Below are 25,128 nucleotides of genomic sequence, written 5' to 3'. Positions count from 1 at the left end.
GGGCCTACTAACAGTGTCTGCCGCTCCTTGCTGTTCTCCTGGTTTCCTGTCCTGAAATTCCGTTTTCAGGCGCTCGTTAAGTAGTTGTTAATGTTAGACTGCATTTGGCCTACTAGTTGGGTTGGGGCCTACTATCGGTGTCTGCCACTCCTTGCTGTTCTCCTCCACTGAACAAAGCTGTGCCGCCTGTTTACTACAGTTGCCAATTTTGAACTGCATTTCCACTACTTACTGATTTGGGCCTACTCTCTGTGTCAGCCTCTCATTCCAGTTGTCCTCCACTGCAATGCCCCCTGGTTATTCCTGTGTTACCAATTTTGAACTGCATTTAGCCAACTTTATTCTTTGGGCCTATATCTGTGTTTCCTCCTCATCCTGCCCATTGCCCAGCCAGTGATAGATGAGTCTGCTGGTACATTGACCCATAACGCAACATTCCCCGTGCACGCTACACAACAACATTGTGACCCTGCTGAAAGTCAGGTTGCTCTTCCCGCATACCATACCACCTTACACGGGGACAAAGAGGAAGGTGCAGATGAAAGTGCAGGTTCCTTCATCAAGTGGGGGGAGGAATACTAGTTGGCGACGTCACTGGCACAGGGCCTCTCATAGTACGCAAAAGTGTTGCTGCCGGTGGGAGGCGCCCCCGCCGTGCAAACACACCGCTGTACTTTGAGGGACCCTGTGCCAGTGCCAATGCCAACGAGTGGGCCCCCCCTGCTTGCTCAGGTTCACAGCACTTGCAAAGTTGAAATACTTACCTCTCCCTGCTCCACTGCCGTGACGTGGTCCAGATTTCCTGGGCCCACTAATTACTTGAACCAGCCCTACCCACCACAACTTTAGCCAAATGACCCCCAATTTCAAATGCCTTCCAATTATTATAAGGTAAATTACGCTTGACAAGCTTCATTAAGAAGAATGGATGGTTTTGACATTAAAATGGGCACTCTAGGTGTTTTCCTGGCCCCCACTCACTGCCGACTATGCTGCCCCATTGACTTGCATTGGGTTTCGTGTTTCGGTCGATCCCGACTTTACGTCATAATCGGCCGATTTCACTCGACCCGACTTTTGAGATAGTCGGGTTTCGCAAAACCCGGCTCGACTCTAAAAAGGTCAAGGTCGCTCAACTCTACTGCTCAGGTTGCCATATCCAGAATATCCAGCTCTATAATTTTACATTGCTATAGGTGCTTTCCATAATATATATCTCTGCTGTTCTTCGCAGCCTCAATACCTCCTGTCCGTGCTGCACAACAAGACCAACCACTTTGAAACTTCACCTATTATGATCCGGTCTTGATTGGTGTCTTAAATATTGCTACCACTAGTAGGAGCAGAGGCAGGTAGCATGGTCAAAGAAGACAGAGGTCTGTACTAGAGATGGGTGAACTTGTTCGGAAAATGTTTGCCCCTCTCAAATTAGGCACAAATGTCGCACATTCTGATTCGTGTTCAGATTACTGAGCTTTAATCCTAAAAATCTGGAAAAGTCGGCCAAAGTTCAGTAAATGGTTGAGTTCACCAACTGCTTTTCCAGACATCAGTGCTGCCAGTAGCGGTATGGGCTTCCAAGCTTCACGCACAAGTGCACACTGATGACACGCAGATGAAATCCCTGTGTCATCAGTGTGACACGTATTGGCGCCTAGGAATCAGCAGTACTGTTCCCCGGTGCTGAAGAAGAAAGCTCACATCACTGTCCCCTGCTTCCGCTGCAATCATCGCAAGCAGAGGCAATATTGAGAGTTGTATTAAACTGTTAACAGCGCTGGCGGCAGCTGATGGGAGTATTCATCAGACACCTACTGCACTATAATAAATAAATATTTTAAAAAATGACGTGGGATTCCCTCTATTTTTGATAACCATATAGATGAATATAGCCCCGAGCCTAAAAATAGCAACCCCTAGCCACCCAGAAATAGCGCATCTATTAGATGCGCCAATACTGGCATTTTGCCCGTCTCCTCCCACTGTCCCTGTGGCGGTGGCAAGTGAGGTTCATATTTGTGGGGTTGATGTCGCCTTTGTATTGTCAGGTGACATCAAGCCTAGAGGTTAGTAATGGAAAGGCATCTATAAGATGCCCCCTGTAGTAACCCATTAGTCATATTGTAGAAATACACACACTCCCAAGTCCTTTAATTGAAAGAATGACACTGACTCCTTTAATAAATGTAAATTAAAACATACTCATGTTATTGCCCAGCCATCAGAAGTCAATGTCTCCTGTATTAGAATTAAAATAAAAAAAAACAATATTCCTTCATGGTTAGATGAAAGCTATGACTGGGCAGTTAACTTACAGGGTTACAGTCTGTTTAGAAAGGATCGTAAAAATCGGAGAGGAGGAGGGGTTTGTCTCTATGTAAAGTCTTGTCTAAAGTCCACTTTAAGGGAGGATATTAGCGAAGGAAATGAGGATGTCGAGTCCATATGGGTCGAAATTCATGGAGGGAAAAATGGTAACAAAATTCTCATTGGGGTCTGTTACAAACCCCCAAATATAACAGAAACCATGGAAAGTCTACTTCTAAAGCAGATAGATGAAGCTGCAACCCATAATGAGGTCCTGGTTATGGGGGACTTTAACTACCCGGATATTAACTGGGAAACAGAAACCTGTGAAACCCATAAAGGCAACAGGTTTCTGCTAATAACCAAGAAAAATTATCTTTCACAATTGGTGCAGAATCCAACCAGAGGAGCAGCACTTTTAGACCTAATACTATCTAATAGACCTGACAGAATAACAAATCTGCAGATGGTCGGGCATCTAGGAAATAGCGACCACAATATTGTACAGTTTCACCTGTCTTTCACTAGGGGGACTTGTCAGGGAGTCACAAAAACACTGAACTTTAGGAAGGCAAAGTTTGACCAGCTTAGAGATGCCCTTAATCTGGTAGACTGGGACAATATCCTCAGAAATAAGAATACAGATAATAAATGGGAAATGTTTAAGAACATCCTAAATCGGCAGTGTAAGCGGTTTATACCTTGTGGGAATAAAAGGACTAGAAATAGGAAAAACCCAATGTGGCTAAACAAAGAAGTAAGACAGGCAATTAACAGTAAAAAGAAAGCATTTGCACTACTAAAGCAGGATGGCACCATTGAAGCTCTAAAAAACTATAGGGAGAAAAATACTTTATCTAAAAAACTAATTAAAGCTGCCAAAAAAGAAACAGAGAAGCACATTGCTAAGGAGAGTAAAACTAATCCCAAACTGTTCTTCAACTATATCAATAGTAAAAGAATAAAAACTGAAAATGTAGGCCCCTTAAAAAAATAGTGAGGAAAGAATGGTTGTAGATGACGAGGAAAAAGCTAACATATTAAACACCTTCTTCTCCACGGTATTCACGGTGGAAAATGAAATGCTAGGTGAAATCCCAAGAAACAATGAAAACCCTATATTAAGGGTCACCAATCTAACCCAAGAAGAGGTGCGAAACCGGCTAAATAAGATTAAAATAGATAAATCTCCGGGTCCGGATGGCATACACCCACGAGTACTAAGAGAACTAAGTAATGTAATAGATAAACCATTATTTCTTATTTTTAGGGACTCTATAGCGACAGGGTCTGTTCCGCAGGATTGGCGCATAGCAAATAGGGTGCCAATATTCAAAAAGGGCTCTAAAAGTGAACCTGGAAATTATAGGCCAGTAAGTCTAACCTTTATTGTTGGTAAAATATTTGAAGGGTTTCTGAGGGATGTTATTCTGGATTATCTCAATGAGAATAACTGTTTAACTCCATATCAGCATGGGTTTATGAGAAATCGCTCCTGTCAAACCAATCTAATCAGTTTTTATGAAGAGGTAAGCTATAGGCTGGACCACGGTGAGTCATTGGACGTGGTATATCTCGATTTTTCCAAAGCGTTTGATACCGTGCCGCACAAGAGGTTGGTACACAAAATGAGAATGCTTGGTCTGGGGGAAAATGTGTGTAAATGGGTTAGTAACTGGCTTAGTGATAGAAAGCAGAGGGTGGTTATAAATGGTATAGTCTCTAACTGGGTCGCTGTGACCAGTGGGGTACCGCAGGGGTCAGTATTGGGACCTGTTCTCTTCAACATATTCATTAATGATCTGGTAGAAGGTTTACACAGTAAAATATCGATATTTGCAGATGATACAAAACTATGTAAAGCAGTTAATACAAGAGAAGATAGTATTCTGCTACAGATGGATCTGGATAAGTTGGAAACTTGGGCTGAAAGGTGGCAGATGAGGTTTAACAATGATAAATGTAAGGTTATACACATGTGAAGAAGGAATCAATGTCACCATTACACACTGAATGGGAAACCACTGGGTAAATCTGACAGGGAGAAGGACTTGGGGATCCTAGTTAATTATAAACTTACCTGGAGCAGCCAGTGCCATGCAGCAGCTGCCAAGGCAAACAGGATCATGGGGTGCATTAAAAGAGGTCTGGATACACATGATGAGAGCATTATACTGCCTCTGTACAAATCCCTAGTTAGACCGCACATGGAGTACTGTGTCCAGTTTTGGGCACCGGTGCTCAGGAAGGATATAATGGAACTAGAGAGAGTACAAAGGAGGGCAACAAAATTAATAAAGGGGATGGGAGAACTACAATACCCAGATAGATTAGCGAAATTAGGATTATTTAGTCTAGAAAAAAGACGACTGAGGGGCGATCTAATAACCATGTATAAGTATATAAGGGGACAATACAAATATCTCGCTGAGGATCTGTTTATACCAAGGAAGGTGACGGGCACAAGGGGGCATTCTTTGCATCTGGAGGAGAGAAGGTTTTTCCACCAACATAGAAGAGGATTCTTTACTGTTAGGGCAGTGAGAATCTGGAATTGCTTGCCTGAGGAGGTGGTGATGGCGAACTCAGTCGAGGGGTTCAAGAGAGGCCTGGATGTCTTCCTGGAGCAGAACAATATTGTATCATACAATTAGGTTCTGTAGAAGGACGTAGATCTGGGGATTTATTATGATGGAATATAGGCTGAACTGGATGGACAAATGTCTTTTTTCGGCCTTACTAACTATGTTACTATGTTACTAAGTTTCAACTGAGAAGATAATAATCCATTTGCATGATGCAACAACACAATCTTTCATCCAGCAGAGACACTGAGCAGCGTGTGCTACCTCTGCTTAGTGTCTCGCGGTGAACTCCTTTGACCTGACTGACATCACCACAAGTATTAGAATGTTCTCATGCTCGCGGTGCCATCAGAAAGGTCTTGGGATTTAACGTGGGGGTCCCCTGTAATTTTAATAATCAGCAGATGGAAAGCCAATGACTGGGTGCTGATGTTAAAATTCTTGGAAAGAGACAATATTCATTAAGGTTCACAGCAGGCTATTAATATCAGCTCACAGCTGTATACTTAGTCTTTCCTGGTTATTAAAATGGGGTACCCCCTAAAAAATGATATGGGGTCCCCCTATATTTATAATAACCAGCCAGGCAAAACTGACAGCTGTGGGCTGCAACCCTCAGCTGTTAGCTTCAGCAAGGCTGATTATCAAGAATAGAGAGATCGCCATGCCTTATTTTTTCATTATTTAAGTAAATAATTAAAACAAATGGCATGGGGTCCCGTGATATCAAGTCCACAGCTAAGTAACGGAAAGGTATTCATAAGATGCCTATTATTTATTAATCTTACAGCTATATTGGAGATAAGCACACAGCCGAAATAAATTTCTTTAATTGAAAAAATGACACAGACTCCTTTAATGAATATAAATTAAACCATACTTATGTCATCATCCATTCCACTGAAGCCATAGTCTACTGTAATAAAGCAAAAATAAAACAACCATATCCCTCACCTGTTCATTGTTTTGAGGAATGAACTACTGCGAGCGCAGCCTCAATGACTACTGGTGACATCGTTGAGGTTACCGCAAGCACTGAGGCTGCAATATCAGCTGGGCCACTGAACTGTGATTACCTCGATGAGATCAGTGCTGCACCATGAGAGTTTTTCTTACTCTGCTAGTAGTTCAGGATCGCGGCTGGGAATGTAGCCTTAGTAACCATCAGAAAACTCGATGACGTCACCGCTAATCACTGATTCTGCTCTCGCAGCAACTCATTCCTCAGGGGTTCTCAGCCTGGGCAGTTGCATCTTGGCACCGTCCAGGTTGAAAACTGTTTATCCTCAGACATGGATTACGACATTGGACAATTGGATGGACAGATAAAGGATATGGTTGTTTTTTATTTTTGTTTTTTTACAGGACACCATGGCTTCAGTAGAATGGGTGATGACTTGATTATGGTTTAATTTACATTTATTAAAGGAGTCTGTGTCATTCTTTCAATTAAAGGACTTTATTCTGCCTGTGTGTTAATTTACAATATAGATGTTGAATTAGTAATGGATAGGTGTCATATAGACAGACTTGTTGTCAATGCACAAAACAAAGTTGAGATAAATCCCAGAAATATGAACCCCACTTGCACCACTATAGGGCAAGTGGGAAGAGCCGGGCAAAGTGCCAGAATTGGTGTTCTTAGGCTGCCGTCACACTAGCAGTATTTGGTCAGTATTTTACATCAGTATTTGTAAGCCAAACCCAGGAGTTGGTGATAAATACAGAAGTGGTGCATATGTTTCTATTATACTTTTCCTCTAATTGTTCCACTCCTGGTTTTGGCTTACAAATACTGAGGTAAAATACTGACCAAATACTGCTAGTGTGACGGCAGCCTTATAGATGCACCTTTTCTGGGCAGCTGCAGGCTACAATTTTTAGGTGAGGGGCCATGACCCCTTACCAGCCTGAGAACACCAGTCCACAGCTCTCAGCTTTAGCTTGGCTGGTTGTCAAAAATGTGGAAGAACCCATGTTATTCTTTTAAATTATTGTCATGATCCGTTCCATGGTTTAATCCTGTCTGCCCTTTTTCCGGGCGGATCATGTCAAGGGTTAACTTTGCTCTGCCTCATTCTGAGTTCAGGTTTGCTATTTAGCTCCTATGCTAGTGTAGCGCCCCAGGGTCCTGGTCATTGCAGTAATACCATTTTCCTCTAGGGGGGAGTGACGTTACGTTTAGAGGCAATAAAGGAGATCTCTTTACCATGTACCACAAACATATAACACATTTCATACTCCAGTTCACCAGGGGGAGCTATGCACATGGCTTGTACTGAAGTTTGTATCCTCTACACTACAAGTTTGTGAATAAAGAAATTTTATCTTCACGGATTCAGTGGATTCAGTGGATTCGCTGTCACATGACCGCTCAGCGACCAATCACAAGCCGCGACGTCATCGAAAGTCCTTAACGCGCTCATTCTTATGAACGGAAGCATGGCGGTTGCAGCTGTGACAACCAGGGCACGTCCGAGGGTAAGTATATCAATATTTTTTATTTTTATTCTTTATTTTACACATGAATCTTAATCCCGATGCCGATTCCCGATATCACAAAAATATCGGAACTCGGTATCGGAATTCCGATACCGCAAATTTCGGCCGATACCTGATACTTGTGGTATCGGAATGCTCAACACTAATTCAGACCCTTTGATCAGACACTCATATTTAGTCACATGCTGTCTATTTCCTTGTGATCCTCCTTGAGATGGTTCTACTCCTTCATTGGAGTCCAGCTGTGTTTAATTAAACTGATTGGACTTGATTTGGAAAGGCACATGGATCGCCCCATCAGGGCAGCCGGGTACTCGGTACCGGGTCCTGCGGTTCACAGAGGGATGTCACGGTGGCTGACCCGGTCCATGGCCCTGGGACGTCCGTGTAAAAGGGAAAGGTCTTTAAAGGGAATGTTCGTGACACCACCTGTGGTATTCGGTCAGGGTGACCGACGCTGCTTTAAGGCGTCCGCAGGGGTGATGTTATGGCAGCTAGATGGTATACCTTCCCACAGGTGAAGTATATCCCCAGGGCTTCCCAGTGTGTACATGGTGGATGGTGAGAGGCGCAGAGAAGAACGAGGACACAAGGTTGCAGTCTCTTTATCTTTATGGAAGACTTCAGCATCCACAATCCTTGGCACCAGATCACAGGGCAGGCAGAGTGCAGCCAGTTTGGAGGCAAGTCCAGAGTCCCCTTGTCAAGGTGGAAATCAGTAGCCTTCCTCTAGCACCGTGGTGTTGTAGTTCCTTACTGCCTAAGGCTTCACATAAGGTCCTCACAGATGTAATGTCTCTCTCTCTGTCCCCCATATAGGATAGGACAAACCCATATGACTGGTGGCTTGAGGCGGTTTATAGGGACTCTATCATGCCCCAGCCTCTAAGTGGTGCCACCGTGCCTCCTGGGTGTAGGGCAGACAGGTAACATGAAATTAGCTGTCCTGCCAGTCTCTAGAGCAAGGCATAAAGGTCCTTACTCCCTCGGTCTCCGGCTACCGGGCTTCTGCGCCTCTGAAGGAGGCAGCCTGTTTAGGGCTGGTCCCCTTCTGGTATCCACTCATTTGCTATGACTTCCTTGCAAGCTCGCTGCAATACAGTTCTGCCTTCAATGTCTCTTTCTAGGAGCTGCAGCTCTGAGGGCATGCACAGCTCCGTGTCCTTCTCCCTCGATCTCTGACAGGATCCCACCCCTGTCAGGGACCAACTACCTGAGCGGAGCTCAGCCAGCAACTAACTCACTTTCCCTACAGGTCATCAGTTTTACCAATGTGGGGAGTGAGCTAATAAATAGGAGCAAGAGCTCCCCCTGGTGGCCTGAAGTGTGAAATGTGTTGCATGTTTGTGATACCTGGATGCAGTTATCCTTCTTTGCCTCCAAATGTAGCATCACTCTTCCAGAGAAGAAAGCAATACCACTGTGATGACCAGGTCCCTGTGGCGCCCCACTCCCCCATTAAATCCAGTACTCCTGGACTGGGAAAAGAAAACAACAGTTACAGGTTAGCAAAAAGACATACAAATTTTTGAATGCAATAAAAAAAGTTAATATAACTGATGCTTCCCTTTATGGGAGGTGAGGACTCTTGAACGATGCATAACAAAAACATATGTACATTGTAGGCCTACTTTCAAGAACAATTTAACAAAACAGTACATTAGCAAACTATTAAATATAATTACCCTTACAGGTATACTATCTCTTATGTGCAAATCAAGCTTTTTTCTTTATTCAAGTGCAGAACAGTCAATCAACCCCCACGGGCTCACTGCATTTTCCTTCAATTTATTCAAAAGTGCTCTATAATATCAGCTACATACTATCGGCTATGTGAAATACAATTCTATATTTAAGTCTAATCTGGCAAAGTGCAATAATTCACATTCCCTTTAAGGGTGAACTCAAGTCTCTTCTCTGAGGTAGTGCAAAATATTAATACTGTAACAACAGGAACGAAGCGAGGGACCCGTTATCAACTCCCAACGTTGGTCTTGGACGGGCTATAAGGCGTGTATCCAGACCCGGAATTCTGCCACACCAATGGGTTTTTCTTCAGGTCTCTGTAAAACAAAGCAGTTCTCACAACAAAATAAAAACAGTCTCCTTAGAAGGAGTCTCTTTAAAAGCTCTTTAAAACCAGTAGGAAGCACCTTTAAGAAGGTGCAAACTATATACAAGCAAGTTCCGATCATGCACAGTTCATGATTCCCAGTTCTTTAATCCAAAAGATAACGTGTGTAAACATGTGCAAAACTTGTGCAAACATAGGCTCCTCCTGGAACTGAGGACCCCTTTAAGAAATAACCCTGGTCGGGTTTAAGTAGCAAAAAGACAAACAGTTAACTATTTACAGTCTTGTTCCATCATTTTACTTGGGCAATTTCCAGGGCAACACTTGGCATTGGAGGAATCGGATCCAGAATCACACCTGGTACTAGAGAAACGTCATGGGTTTGATCTTCATGAACGGTTAAGTCATGTGCTGTGATGAGAGTTTGCGTAGCTTGGGTACATGTAAGAACTGGCGAAGTTGCCACGGCTGTCTCTGTGGTGGTAACAGTACACACAGTTGTTTTTGTGATGGTACAGGCAGGAATCACAGTGGGAATAGTGGCTGTTGCAGCAACATTGACGCTGGAGGGTGCTACCAGTACCTTCATTTGGGCTGGCTTTGGGGCAGCATCTCGATGTTTGTGGACATTTAAAGCATACCAACCCCTTTCGCCAAAATGTCTGGTGTAGGTGACACAATCCCCTGGGTACAGATCCCTATCCAGGTGTCCTTCCCACAGGTGAGACTCCATGTCCCTCCTGTTAACGAAGATCTCTGCATAGAGTCCCTGTTCCTTGATGAAGCCCCAGCCTCCTTGTAGCTTAAATGTGACCACTATGCCCTGCTTACGCGGGACCTGGTTGACAGATCGTTTCTTGCAGGCCTGGGCTTTGGCCTGCAGATCCCTTTTGTCAAAGGCTCTGCATTGGGCCTGGCGTTCCTCCTCCTTTTCCTCCCATTTACGGGTGAGCTGTCCCTGGTACTCTTCCCAGGTCAGGCCCTCCAGAGTCTCTCCCTCGTGCTTAGCGGTCCCTGTTCAGGGCTGGTCCCCTTTTTGGGATCCTCTCCTTTGCTTCAACTTCCTTCACGCTCGCTGCAATACAATACTGCCTTTCAATGTCTCTTTCTGGGAGCTGCTGCTCCTAGAAAGAGGATACCAGAAGGGGACCAGCCCCGAACATGCTGCCTCCTTCTAAGGCGCAGAATCCCGGTAGCCGGAACACCAAGGGAGTAAGGACCTCTACGCCTTATTTCAGAGACCGGCAGGACAGCTAACTGCAGGTTACCTCTCCGCACCTACACCCAGGAGGCACGATGACACACAGAGTCGGGTTATCTAAGAGACCCTGTAAACAGGCTCAAGTCACCAGTCATACGGGTTTGGTCCTATCCTATATGGGGGACAGAGAGAGAGAAACACCACATCTGTGAGACCCTTATATGAAGGTACAGATGAATGACCTCGGGGAGACCAAAACATCCAACACCGCGGAGACACCATCACGTGTTTCTCAACGCAGTGATCCAGAACACTGCCCCCATCCCTTATGGGAAATATGGAAATGCATGTAAAGTAAGCTGCGGAGACACCATCACGTGTTTCTCAACGCAAGCAATGAATAGCCAGGCCTTTCCCCGGGAAGGAACAACCACGGGAAGGGCAGCATCCAATAAAGGAAAACATCCAATAAAGGAAAACCACCTATGCCAAGCATGGTATCCATCCACAGATAGCTGTTTCGGGGTTTTTGCCCCTCATCAGTGTGGAGTAGGAAACTGGCTATTAGGAGCAGTGCCTAGTAAAAGGCTGTGAAGGTACAGATGAATGACCTCGGGGAGACCAAAACATCCAACACCGCGGAGACACCATCACGTGTTTCTCAACGCAGTGATCCAGAACACTGCCCCCATCCCTTATGGGAAATATGAAAATGCATGTAAAGTAAGCTGCGGAGACACCATCACGTGTTACTCAACGCAAGCAACACGTGATGGTGTCTCCGCAGCTTACTTTTCATGCATTTGCTCCTAATAGCCAGTTTCCTACTCCACCCTTATGTGAAGTCATAGGCAGCAAGGGACTACACCACTGCAGCGCAAGGGAAGGCTAAAAAATTGCCACCAAAACCGCTGTCATTACAGCCTCACGAGGTGCGCTGGAGAAGAAGGGTGTGCCATCATGGGAGGAGGCAACCAAGGTGGCGTGAACAATGATGAACGCCCACTACGAATGCTATTACTCAATGAGGACCTGCCCATCTGCCAAGGAGATCCGCCTCCTGATTTGCAATGGCGGGAACAAGGAGAAGGAGCCCCGCCCCCAAGAAATGGAGGAGCAGCGTGTGGCCGTAGATCCGGAAGAAGAGATGGCGACCAGCGGGTACCTAAACGACAGCGAAGTGACCCAGGACCATCCCAAGCCATCAGAGGAGGACCTGAACACACTGCTGCAGGAGGATCCGGACTTCCTGGAGCCGAGGGTGGAGCCGCTGAGCTGCTAACTCCTGGACACAGAGCTGACCGCAGTGAAGAAATGGAAGTCGGTCCTGTGCAGGAAGAATGCGCTGGAAGAGTTGCAGTCCATGCAGCAGCCGATTCCAGCATCCTCATCAGCGGAGTGGACCGGCATCGGTGGAACCACATCAGATGCAGATACAGAAAGCGACAGTAGGGAGCTGCAGCTCTGAGGGCATGCACAGCGCCGCTGACCCTCTGTCCTCCTCAGACTACTGTCTGGAACTGACTGAGCTGAACTCAGCCAGCAACTAACTCACTCTCCCTACAGACGACCAGTTATATTATCTATCATTACTCTCCCCTGGAGGAAAGCAATACCACTGTGATGACCAGGACCCTGGGGCGCCGCACAAATAACATATCAATATTTCTTCCAAAATGTCTTCATTTCAGTCTTGTAAACATTATACAGATGAATAGTCCAGTGGCCATAAATAGCCCATCATTGTACCTCCTTTAGCACCATCAATCAATATGGTCAAAGTCTTCAGTAAAGAGGAGAAAATTGATTCGTCGTGAGTCAAATTTATGTTGAATTTTAAAATATTTCCTGAAATTTACCAATTTGTGATTCTTCCACATTTCACACAAAGCAGAAGATAGCATCAATTAGAGAAGGATCACATGTCCTCAGGCAAGCATCCCCATAATGCCCTGCAACTATATCATACATCACATAGTATAGCACAGAAAATCAGGAGGGACTCTCATAGCCTAGCCAGTATAAAAGCCAAAGCTGGAAATGCAGCAGTCATTTTTACTGAGATTTAATATCGTGAGACAATATCACAGCCATAAACACTGAATAAACATTACAGATAGTGTTTGACAGCAGAGCCAGTATAAAAGCCAACACAGGGAATTGTAGGGTTGTTTAAAGTAGTTAAAGAACATAACAGTTCATAACTCAGCAATAGAGAAGGAAATAAACACTGAAAAAACATTACAGATAGTGTGTGACAGCGCAGCCAGTATAAATGCAGAGACAAGGAATGCAGCAACCATTTTAGGGTGATATAAAGTAGTTAAAAAAGTCCCAGCTCAAAACTCAGCAAAATGATCAAAAAGATAAAGTTATAAACATGGAATAAACATTGCAGATATTGTGTAAGAGTGCAGACAGTATAAAAGCCATAACAAGGAATGCAGCAGCCATATTGTAGTGAATCAGGAGAGTGAGATGTCACAGCTCACTGCTTAGCTACAGAGATAGCAATTAAGAACTGATCGTGTGCGACAGCATAGCAGTGTTGCCATCCATTTACCCATAGCCTTATATGAAGAAGTCAAGTGCGTCACTCATCAGGAAGGGGTTAAAGAGCTGGAAATAAGTGGCTACTGTCCTAGGAGACCTCAGAATATTACACTCTTCTTTTTAGGAGGAATTTGTCATATGTTGGATTTTCAAAAATTCACTTATCTGTAATAAGGAGTCAGAAGCGACTTAGCAAAGCTTCTAGTAAATATTACTCTTGGTTGGAAACTAGAGGAGTGCTGGCAAAAAGTGGCACATTTTCGCTCAGTCTTGATATTTTTCGTTCTATCGCCCCATAAACACCTCAGCATTTTGCAAATCACCGTTAACTCATTACAGATGTATAAAATGCAAAAAGTCCCACCTAAGTCAGCGTTCTGCACAAGACTGCTAAGCAATTAAGAGTCAGCAGAAGAAGATAAAGGTTCACAATGAGGAAACAAAGTTTGAGAAACGACTTAATTAAAATGTTCTTTATCTTCATCATGATTTTGGAAGGCATTGATTATCATAAGGCAGGATGCCGCGGGGTAGAGGACTGGATTCAAACCGCTACTTCATTATCAGTTCTGCTCTGTGCAATGAAAATAAATAGCTATTTACCAGTCTAATATCCAATTACATTTATTTACTTGAGTCTCGATGTTCTTGAGGGGAGGAGGAGTCCCCAGACTTTTTTTTTTTTGCCTTTGTTATTTATTTTTTCCGCTACTTGCAGAAATGTATTGTTGCTTATTACTATGGAGATAAAGTAAATACAAGAGTCCATTATCTAAGATTTTATGTACAGCTGGAGTGAGGTTCGGCTGCCAAAACTTCTGCATTGATCCTCTTATGGAATGATTGATGGAAGGGAGCTGGATGAGGATAACGGACGACTGGTGCTGATAACGCAGCAGATTCTGCCCCCCCCCCCGTAATTGAGGTGGATTATCTCGTCTCTAGATCAATACTGGAGGAGTTCTTTTTGTCATTATTTGTGTTCGCTATGGCGGTATTATGTAGTTGCTAATAACTAATGTCACATTCTGGTTTCTCTGTGCACCATGTGGCAGTTCTGTTAGTGCAGTTAATAATTTTATTTTTGGGGGGCATTACACCAAAATCCAGAGCTAGGCAACATGCAAGTATATAAATTGGTACTAATGGCATCATTATTTGGGAACTTTCTGGAATGGGTAAAGTGGACTCCAGTACAGTTAGTATACAGTCAGAATTTTGGGGGGATACTCTATTGCATTATTATGTGGCAGGTACGGACTGGGGCTGAAATTCAGCCCTGGCATTTGAAATCACACAGGCCCATGCTGTTCCCGTCCCCATGAACCAGATGGGATATATTACCCTGGATGGCGGAAAGCAAGATTTACTAAAAGACCAATATTTCTAATGATACCTGTGGGCTACTGGATGATAGAGTCAGTGACTTTGTGCTCCGACACTACTCTTAACAGTATGGGTGTCTTGAGAACACCGAGACTGCAGAGACCCGTGTGTCGTAACCAGTGCCTTCCCCCGTCCCACCACTCCGTAATAAAACATACCAACAATCCTGGATGGGTTGAACAGGTCGGTCACAGTTTTATTAATTGCAAAGTAGAGAAGGGCAATTACACATCGCGACGCACTCATTGCTGAAGGCCCCAGCCGACGACCGCTGGGCCAGCAAGCCGATGAGAGGTTACGAACCTTTGCCCCCCTCTACCTACCGCCACTGTGACGTATATAAAAGAACATCAAAATCTTTTTTTTTTTTTTTTTTTAAATTTAAAATTCAAAACATTTTAACAGTAATTGCACAGCACATTTATCAATTTATAAGGGAGGGAGGGTGGGACAACAGCTTCCAAGGGTCAACCGGGGAGAAAGAGGGAGAACCTGGCCCGGTCACTAGAATTTAACCCCTGAGGGTGTGGCCTGACTCACCTCCTCTCCCCGGTTGGTCCGCTGGGCGTCCCAATCATGACCTCACCTGGGGAGGTAGTGGGAGGGAGGAATTGGGCACTGCACTGATTTCCCCTCTAGCTATCCCTTAGGGGCTCTGCAGTCAGAGGCACGTTCCTTATACAGTGCCGTGCCTACCAGACTGCAGAGACCCGTGTGTCGTAACCAGTGCCTTCCCCCGTCCCACCACTCCGTAATAAAAGATACCAACAATCCTGGATGGGTTGAACAGGTCGGTCACAGTTTTATTAATTGCAAAGTAGAGAAGGGCAATTACACATCGCGACGCACTCATTGCTGAAGGCCCCAGCCGACGACCGCTGGGCCAGCAAGCCGATGAGAGGTTACGAACCTTTGCCCCCCTCTACCTACCGCCACGGAGGATCATGTGTATGACCTACACAAGACTCCGACCCCCACACAACATCATTAGAGCCTGTTCAACACCATCCCGCAAACCCTCCAAGAATATGTCCAGTCCGATGTCCGTGAGGTGGATGCCATCTGGTCTCAGCAAAGCAAAATTGTTCCCTTCTAACTCCTGGTGTCGAACCACAATGCCGTAATTTTCTCTCACAAACTTCGACATCTTTGTGTTAATCCTTTTTCTTGCGTTTTCGATGGCTTTTACGTCCTTAGCTCCGTGCCAGACCGCTCGAGGTATTATCTCTGACCACACCACCACCATATCTGGTAATAAACAGGCAAACCGCTCGATGTCCGTTGACATTACTGTGTACAGCTCGGCCCCTTTCCGCTTGCCCAAATCATTGCCTCCGGCATGTAGCACCAGAACCACCGGCCCCTTGGCCTTCTTAGCGATGTCGACCAACTCCGGGAAGATCTGACGCCACCGAAGCCCTCTGACGCCTCTCCAGTTGACTTCCAAATTCGGGAAGCCAAAATTGGTTCCCCCCGTCCTGAGTTTGGCCCTTTTGCACGCCCAGTAGACAAAAGAATGCCCCACTACCCAAACTGTGGGCTTAAAGCTGCCTGGAAGAGACAAGAAGTGTTAGAGCAGGTCTGGTCTTATGTATCTTGCAAAGCATGCGGATTTCCAGCGGCCCATTCTCTGCACCTCGACTTCCGATACCCCCGCTCTAGCTGCTTCGGTCGCCGCCCCTATTCGGAATGAATGTGTCCCATATTCCTTTGGAGCCACACCGAGTGCCTCTAGGCACTGTCTAAAAATCGCTTGAAATTGATATTTAGTAAGAGGGGACCCGTCGGTGTGTGAAAGGAGGAATCTACCCGGATGTCTTACTAGCGCATAGTTTTTAACTATTTTACGGGGCATATAGGGCCGCCTGACGCCTTGACCAATACCCATGTCCCCCTCCCGGTGGGGTCGCACTTGGATCTCCGTACTCTAATGCGCAGAGCTTCGCTGCATATGACGAGGTCTTCATTGATTAAGCCGCCTATTGATGCTGTTTTTGACTGGGGCACTAATTCGCTGATGCGAAGTGCCCCGAAGAAGGCGATTGCGAACGCTGCGGATATCAGCGTTGCCTCGTATTGTGATTTGCACACCGATGAAGAAATTGCAATTATGTCGGCCAGCAGCCTTAAGGAAACTGGGCGTCGGCATTCCTGACTAGGTTGCAACCTTCTCCAGCCTTTAACGGCTTGTTTGATGAAAAAATATTTGGTTACGTCCACCCACCCCAGCAGCTGAAAGAAGAATGCTATTCCCGACAGATGACGTTGCGCTAATGTCCCTGACGCACCTCCCTGCCTGAGCTTTTCTAAAAGTTCTACTAGGACGTCGCATCTTGTCCGGTTGCACCTATCGACTGGTCTTCCTTGCGTTAGCGAGCACCACTCCTCCCACGCCTTACCGTAAACCTGCCAAGTCGCCGGTGTCACTGAAGCGCGGATCAAGGGCATCAATGATTGGCCACCATGTCCAAGAGAGAAGGAGGACACCGCAGGCCCGACGTTCGCGCCCTGGGGAGGAAGAGTTTGAATGCCTGCCAATCGGAAGATAACAAAGAGTTAACAATTTTATCATCGACAGTCGCCGTAAATCTGGCCCGGCACCAGATGTTGTGCTTCAGGCATAATAGTGCTAGGCGGCGCAACAGCGCGAGTACCGGCTGAGAAGAAGAGGACATGCTGTTTAGGGCTTTTGCTGTTCTCAGCTGTTTTGTTGTAAATCTGATGTTTGTATTTTCCAATTGGGCACCCCATAGCTCGACTGATGTTACTATTGCCAAAATTTCCACCAGTGCTGGGTCACGGCCCCATGCGGCCGTGGTCCATAGTTCAGGCCATTGGCCTTTGCACCACTGGTTTTTGTATATCGCCGCGAAACCATCAGTAATATTTCCACCAACCATCAAGTCTAAATCTTTGCTTGGCGTCTCCTGCGCCATAACGCATGTATGCCCATTGTAGGACTCCAGGAATGTCCTCCAGACCAGCAAGTCTGCCTTCAGGGAACGGTTTAGCCTAATTCTGTGGCTCGGCTGGGCTATGCCCTTGGTTGCCAGTGATAGTCGGCGTGAAAACGCTCTGCCCGCCGGCATTACACGACAGGCAAAGTTGAGCAATCCTAGCAGGGACTGCATCTGCTGCAGGGTGACTTTTTTTGCTTCGTAGCAATTTTTAACCATTTGCAGAGTTTTTTGCAGTTTATCAGCTGGTAATCGAAACACCATTGCATTGGTGTCTATTTCAATACCGAGGAAAGGCAAAACGTTACAAGGGCCGACTGTTTTATCCGGTGAAAGTGGTACCCCAAATTTTCCGGCTAAAAACTTAAACTTTTGGAGAAGAAAGGAGCAGAGTCTGGAGTCCCCGGGACCGACGAACAAAAAATCGTCGAGGTAGTGAATCGTTGAGTTGCTACCAGTTTCGTATCGTAATACCCAGTCTAGGAAGGTGCTGAAAAGCTCGAAGTAATGACAGGAAATGGAGCAGCCCATTGGTAGGCACATATCAAAGTAAAATAGCCTGTCCACCTCACAGCCTAATAAATGAAAACATTCCGGGTGAACGGGCAAAAGGCGGAAGGCTGACTCTATGTCGGATTTCGCCAGCAGGGCACCGGGCCCCGCTGCGCGCACGAGCTCGACCGCCCTGTCAAAAGAAGAGTAGGTTACGGACGAGTCTTCCGCGGGTATTGCGTCGTTAACCGATGCGCCTTTTGGGTAGGAAAGGTGATGTATTAGCCGATATTTTCCTGGCTCCTTTTTGGGAACAATACCTAAAGGCGAGATTCTGAGATTTTTAAATGGCAACGAACTAAAAGGTCCCGCCATCCTGCCCAGCTCAACTTCTTTTTGGATTTTTTGCTGTAAAATATCAGGGAATTCGCGTGCCGATTTTAAATTATTTGCAATAGTTGGCGAGGGGCTGGGTTTGAAAGGGATATAAAAACCGTGTTTAAAACCAAAATATAGTTGTTCTGCCGCTTCTTTATTGGGATAACGGCTTAGCCATGGGCCCATTGCGGTTACGTTCACCGGGGTTAAACCTCGCAGGTGCTCTATTTGACTGGCGGGTGCATCTGGCCGCAGGGTGTCCTCCTCCGCAGGAGGAGCATTCGTGTCTATATTTACAGGACCCTTGGAAACGGCAGTATCCATCGTTAAACAGTAAGCAGGCCCCAGGTCCGCGTGCGACCACTGTGTTCTGGCCTGCTGCTGTTGAGTGATAAGTGGTCGCTGCCGAAAAGGGGGGCTGTTTTTGGGACAACATCAGTCGTAACCAAACGTCCGTCGCTTTCACCCCCCAGCCCAAGTCTGGTTGCATGGCCAACCGCCTGCGGAACTCCTCGTCGTACCGTTTCCATGCCGCCCCGCTGTGACACTTATATGAATTATATATTAGATCTTGGTAAATAAATAATTCGGAACAACGTTCTGGGTGCTTTTGGCCCATTATACATCCGAGAACCGCGAAGGCCTGGAGCCAGTTATTCATTGTTTGAGCTATTTTTGGTTTGCTCCTATCTTGCAACCGCTCGCCAATCCTCCTTTCCTTGTCTACGGACTGTTGGTCGGCCGATATCAGTGACCATATATCCACATAACCATTTTCCCAAATTTTTTGCTTTGTCTCCAAGTCAACATGCGCTCCCAGTGGGCTAACTCCACAGAAAAATGCATCCTTGTGCAGACTAGCTGCTTGGGTGGTGCTAGCATCAGTTGGTACGCCTGGGCGTGTCAACTGCTGAACTAGGGTCTTAATAGCGGCCGCCAGCTCGCTTTCTCCCACATTTTGCATTGTAGAATGTTCACCAACATCAAAGAACTCACCGCTGTCAGATGCCGGCCGAGTGTCTCCGGACGGAGGTACTCTGGCTCCTGCCGTGGCGCTGTCCTGGTGCTGGCCGCCCGCCCAGGAGGATGAAGATGGCAGGCCAGCGGCCAGCGCCGTGGCACGGGGATGTTTTCTAGTCTGGTGCCGAGCGTCCCCTGGAGAGGGAGGTGCTCCGGCGTCAGTTGTCTCCATGGTTCGGTGCTGGCTGGTGGACCGGGGAGGTACGTATGGTGTGTCTCCCTGTGCGTCAGCCCAGGACGGAGCTCGGTGCTGGCTGGTGGACCGGGGAGGTACGTATGGCATGTCTCCCCGTGCGTCAGCCAATGAAGGAGCACGTGACGGATGAGATCTGTCGTGTGCTCGATGATGAGAGGCTATTGGGGCTCCGATCTCTGCCTGGTCGGTAACGGGGGGTGTCAGTGTCTGTTCCCACCGGGTACCCGCTCTGGGTGTCCGGTGAGACCGCCGTCTTTCGGCGTGCGACCGGTACCGCCCGTTGTGACTCCCCGATGTGTCTGAACCGGTTGTGGATGGCGAACGCCATCTGGAGGAGCGGGATCTGTGGTGGCTCCTGCGTGAGTGGTGTCGGCGTCTGGAGTGGGAATGGCGACAGCTAGAGGGACAGCGGGAATGGTGGCGGGAATCTACTGATGAGGGTGAGGATGATCTGCGGCATCTATGTCTGCGATCGCCCTGTCTAGGGGTTGTGTTAGGTGCATTTACCTCGGGAGTAAGGGGGACGTTATCTTGGCCACGGGGCGTGAGTGGCGGTGCAGGGGGTAGAGACGGGGAAGGTGCAGAGACTATTAGGCTGGAACCGCAGGGTGAGCGCAACAGGGCTGGGACTGATAGGAAACGGTCTGCAATTAGCGTTTGGGAGCATGGGGGTGTTGGCGGCGCGTAATTTATTGCAGCTGTGTTAGTGTTTGGTGCGACTGTGTGCGTGTTTGGTGCATACATTCCTGGCTGCGGAGCGTGCTGGCTGGTCTGAATAGACCAGGCATCACGCTCCGCGGCCGTGTTCGTGGCTCTGGCCCCCGACCGCCGCCCGCCTCCCCGCACAGGCAACGCTGATGTGCCTGCTGGGGGGACGCGGTGGGCCAGGGGTGGGCTGGCCAGAGGTCCAAAGTGAGGGACCTGGCTCGGGGAGCTTGTGAGGGCCGTGTTTGAGGCGCCCCCCCGGCCGATTTGGCGGGTTGGGGCCCCGCCGCTGTTAGTGGGCGGTGCTTGGCAGTCCCAAGCCGGCATCAGGGAGAGGGGACTCCCTGACGCTGCCGGGGACCTGCGGTATGCCTGGGCCGGCTGCCCCCCGGTCCCCCTGAGCGGCTGGCGCGCCACCGAGGGGACCGAGGCGGCGGGCGGTCCCCTGCTTGCTCCTGCACTGCAGTGCGATTGCCTGGAGGAAGTGGGGCCGGAAGTGGGCGTGTCCTGCCCGGCCCGCACTGCACTATGGGAGGCAGGGCGGGCCTGCATAACATGGGAGGGCGGCGGATGATGCACTAAGCGCGCCGGGCCCGGACGCGATCGGCGTATGGAGCCGGCACCTGGCACCGGCGGGCAGCGGCGCCAGAGGCAAGCGCCGAGACTTCCGCCGCGCATCCCGGCGCCACACGTGGGGCAGAAGCACGGCGACTTGGCAGCGCCGACTCCCCTCCAACACGTAGGCGCACGGGAGGACGGGAGGACCGCCCCGAACATCTGCCCTGGGGCGCCGCTGCGGCCCGGTCAGCCGGAGCGCCAGGGGCTAGCAGCTGGAGCCCCGAAGGACCGGAGTCTGCAGCAATAATGAGCTGGTGAGTGGGGGTTAGTAGCGCTGGGGAGACAGGAGAGGACGAGGCCCCAGGAGGGGGGATAAGCAGGGACGGAGCCCTGGGGGAGGACGGAGAGGCCAGGGGGTGAGAAGAGGACGAGGCCCCAGGAGGGGGGATGTGCAGGGATGGAGCCCAGGGGGACGATGGGGAGGCCTGAGGGGATGCTAGGGGGTGAGGAGAGGGCACAGGAAGGTGAGCACCCAAACCAGGATTAGGGGATCGCGACCATTGCTCACCTTCCTGTGCAGCTCCTTGCTGTAGGGCCTCGGTCGTAGGGGCAGCCATGGCGGTCAGGAGATCAGACAACAGCTTCCAAGGGTCAACCGGGGAGAAAGAGGGAGAACCTGGCCCGGTCACTAGAATTTAACCCCTGAGGGTGTGGCCTGACTCACCTCCTCTCCCCGGTTGGTCCGCTGGGCGTCCCAATCATGACCTCACCTGGGGAGGTAGTGGGAGGGAGGAATTGGGCACTGCACTGATTTCCCCTCTAGCTATCCCTTAGGGGCTCTGCAGTCAGAGGCACGTTCCTTATACAGTGCCGTGCCTACCATTCTGTTAACAACGTAGCAGACAAGGCAGCCCATGACCAGACAGGCCCTTCTGGCATTTGCCAGAATTGCCAGATGGCCAGTCCGGCCCTGTTATGTGGCATCATATTGCAGTATAACATAGGCAATGTATCGGTGCTCAGTTTGGCATTACATTATTTATTGGGCACTATATCTGGGTATTTCATGGATGTCATATTGTGGCGGTATTTGGATGTCTTATGGCGTTATTATTTGGCACTGTATGGCACACACACATCTGGACGCATGATGGATGAGGATGAGGAGACTTGGTCAGCCATAAAAATATCAGGATATCCATATTATTTCCTGATTTCCTGGACACTCCGTGACCCTACTGTGCCTTGCGGTAATATTATTAGGCACAGTATAGCACAATAATCTTGATATCAGTTGGTGAACATAAAATGTAGTGGGCCCCCAGAAAATAAAGTCCAAGGTCCATACTATTAGTATGATGACAGCATTGTTACTTGTGCTCTTCATGACACTACTATGGTGCACCATACTGTAATACTACATGGACAATGTAAGATGTTCTCACAGAACAGTGCACGATGTTATTAATTGACCACTATATTGCGGCATTACATGGATGCCATACTCTGCTAGCATTTGGATCTGATGAGGAGGATTAAATGACGTGACCACTCTATGGTGCTGCTACAGGACCACCATATTTATTTTACCCTGCTGTTCTGTTCGCATTTGCTATACACTTGTACTGTTCCTGGGTCAATATAACCCGACCTATTAATTCTTGATTTTTAGCTACTCTAAGTGTTTTATTTGAATACTTTTTTCACTATTATACTGTATGTGAACATGGTTGATCATAAACAAATGAAAAATTTCAATTTAAACTTAATAATTTATTTTTTTTTCATAAAAAGGTTACACAGGCTTTTTACAATTATCTTTGATTGTTGGCATTCTGCACACAAATATCAAAGAAGCTTTACATTACTATTACTAAAACATGAAATTTAACTTTTTGAAAACAATATTTATAAATCAACAAATGAAAAATCATAAAAACTTCAACCTTTTTAGAAAGGAAAAAGAAAAACTGAACATGTTCATGCGTTTTTACACTGAACACAATAATAAGACACATGTCCTTTACAGATATTTTGAACATCCAGCACATGTCAGATTAGTCTTATTGTCACAGGAAGATGGACAGAAGCTACATCTCTTCCTTTTTTTGCTGGTAGCTGTGCTGCTGGTAGCTGTGCTGGTGGAGGCCGTGGATGTGGAGTCTCTTTCTTGAGCATGCTGGACACTTTTTACAATGGCTGTTGCTCCTTCACTTCTAGGGGTCACTTTTCTGCTCTCAATATATGGTCTAACCAGGGATTTGCCCAATTCCTCAAGAAATAATCTTCTTTTATCCAGCTTATTCCGGTTCAAATCGGGGTCGATTTCTCTCCATAAGACAAATGCATCGTATGCAGAAACGTCCAGTATGTTATAAAACAAAATCATTGGCCACCGATTGGTTTTGCGTTTGCATGTATATGTTGATATTGCTTGGTCTAAAGTATCAACTGCTCCCTTTGTGGCATTATAATCCAAAATAATGTCAGGCTTTCTGTCTTCTCTATCACTTACGGCATTGTCATGGTGCATTGTGCTCATTAGAATTACCTAAGTTTGGAAAAGAAAGGAATAGTTGCAAAGATATGTATTTACAGCGTCAGTAAATAGACATTTTAGAAACATTTTTATGCAAGTTTTGAAAAAAAAAGAATACCTGTAAAGATGTGTATTCACAGCTCAGTGCTCTCTCTCTCACAGATTCCAGTGTCTCTTTCACAGGACTTAGCGTCAGGGTGTAAGTCACATGACTGGTGTCCAATTTATAAGACAACAGTGTCTTCTCTCACAAACTGAAAATGCATTTGACTAAATAAATACTTGATTACTGATGACAGTGAAACCCCCAGCCTTTGAATGATAGACAACCAGTCTCCTCTCTCACAAACAGCAAATGGATAATACTAGATAATTACTTGTTTACTGATAAGAACAGTGAAACCACCACCATTTTGAGATGAAGTACACATAAAAAAACATAACTTTTGCAGTCAGAAATAATCAGAGACCTGTAGAACAGTATAAAATGCTATCGGGTCATATTGACCCGAATAGTACAAGTGTAACAATCGGCGTGTAGCAAAAAGTAAACAAAAAAAATATATAGAGCTCCACAAATGAGGAGAAGTCAAGATACCACTAGTTTCAAATCCTCATATAAAAAAAATCTACAGGGTCTCAAAAATCATTTCGGGTCATATTGACCTGAACAGTACAGCAGGGTTAACTCACTTATATTGTGCAATTAATTCCAGGGCACTTTTCAGAAAATTGTTGTCACTGTCCCCATTGGGGCTCACTATCTACATTCCCTATCAGTCTGTGGAGTGTGGAAGGAAATTGGACAACCTGGAGGAAAGAAAGACGGGGAGAACATAGAAACGCCATGCAAATGTTGTCCTTGGTGGGATTGTAGTAGTATGGGGGCAAAGTTTGGTGTTCTCAAATGGGCACTACATGATGGCATGTGGCGGACACTACAAGGAGGTAATACTCGGTCATAGTGTTTGGGTGCATTCTTGGCACCACCATCTGGACACTCTATGGGGAGGATTAACAGAGTCTCTATGCGTTGTTGTCTATGGCCTGAGCAGCACGTATTTATGAGATGTATTTATGGTTGAAGGATGCAATGTTATACAGATTACCATTGAATAATTAAAGGTAGTAGAGTTATGGGTGATGTTGGGTCATGTAGACTCTGCCCTAGGCACCGCCCTGGTATTCACAAGACTTTTTTTTATATATATTTTCTTACAGTGATCATTTCTAGACACATCCCCGATTTACTCACGAGAACAAAGCCAAAACAGATGCACCGTCTAGAGGAGCAGATTGTCTGCCTCAAATGTTCCGTTTCATTAAGCACAAAGTTGATGCATTATTTTTTATAGTCATTCATGTCTGTGCCTTTTGGGATAGAGGAGAGCTACTTTATCCCCGTTTTGCTGAAACATAGGGAACGAAAAGTTTTCTGTTGATGTTCTCTAGATAAGTATATGTAGTTACCTTGAGTGTCAAATCACATATGATCTGTCTCTCTTTTCTTTATGTATAACTTTCTTTCTTTTCTTTCCTATCCTAATTTCCTTTTCTTTCCTTCTGTTTCCTTTTTTCTTTTCCTTCCTACATTGAAAAAAGCTGGGGTCCATGAAGTTCAACCTTTCCTTCTTCCTCTTTCCCCTTCTTCTTTCTTCCTCTATTTCCTAATTTT

This window comes from Ranitomeya imitator, chromosome 1 (assembly GCF_032444005.1).
Source record: "Ranitomeya imitator isolate aRanImi1 chromosome 1, aRanImi1.pri, whole genome shotgun sequence".
NCBI lineage: Eukaryota > Metazoa > Chordata > Amphibia > Anura > Dendrobatidae > Ranitomeya > Ranitomeya imitator.
The sequence above is the reverse complement of the archived record's forward strand: the minus strand, read 5'-3'. Positions refer to the sequence as shown.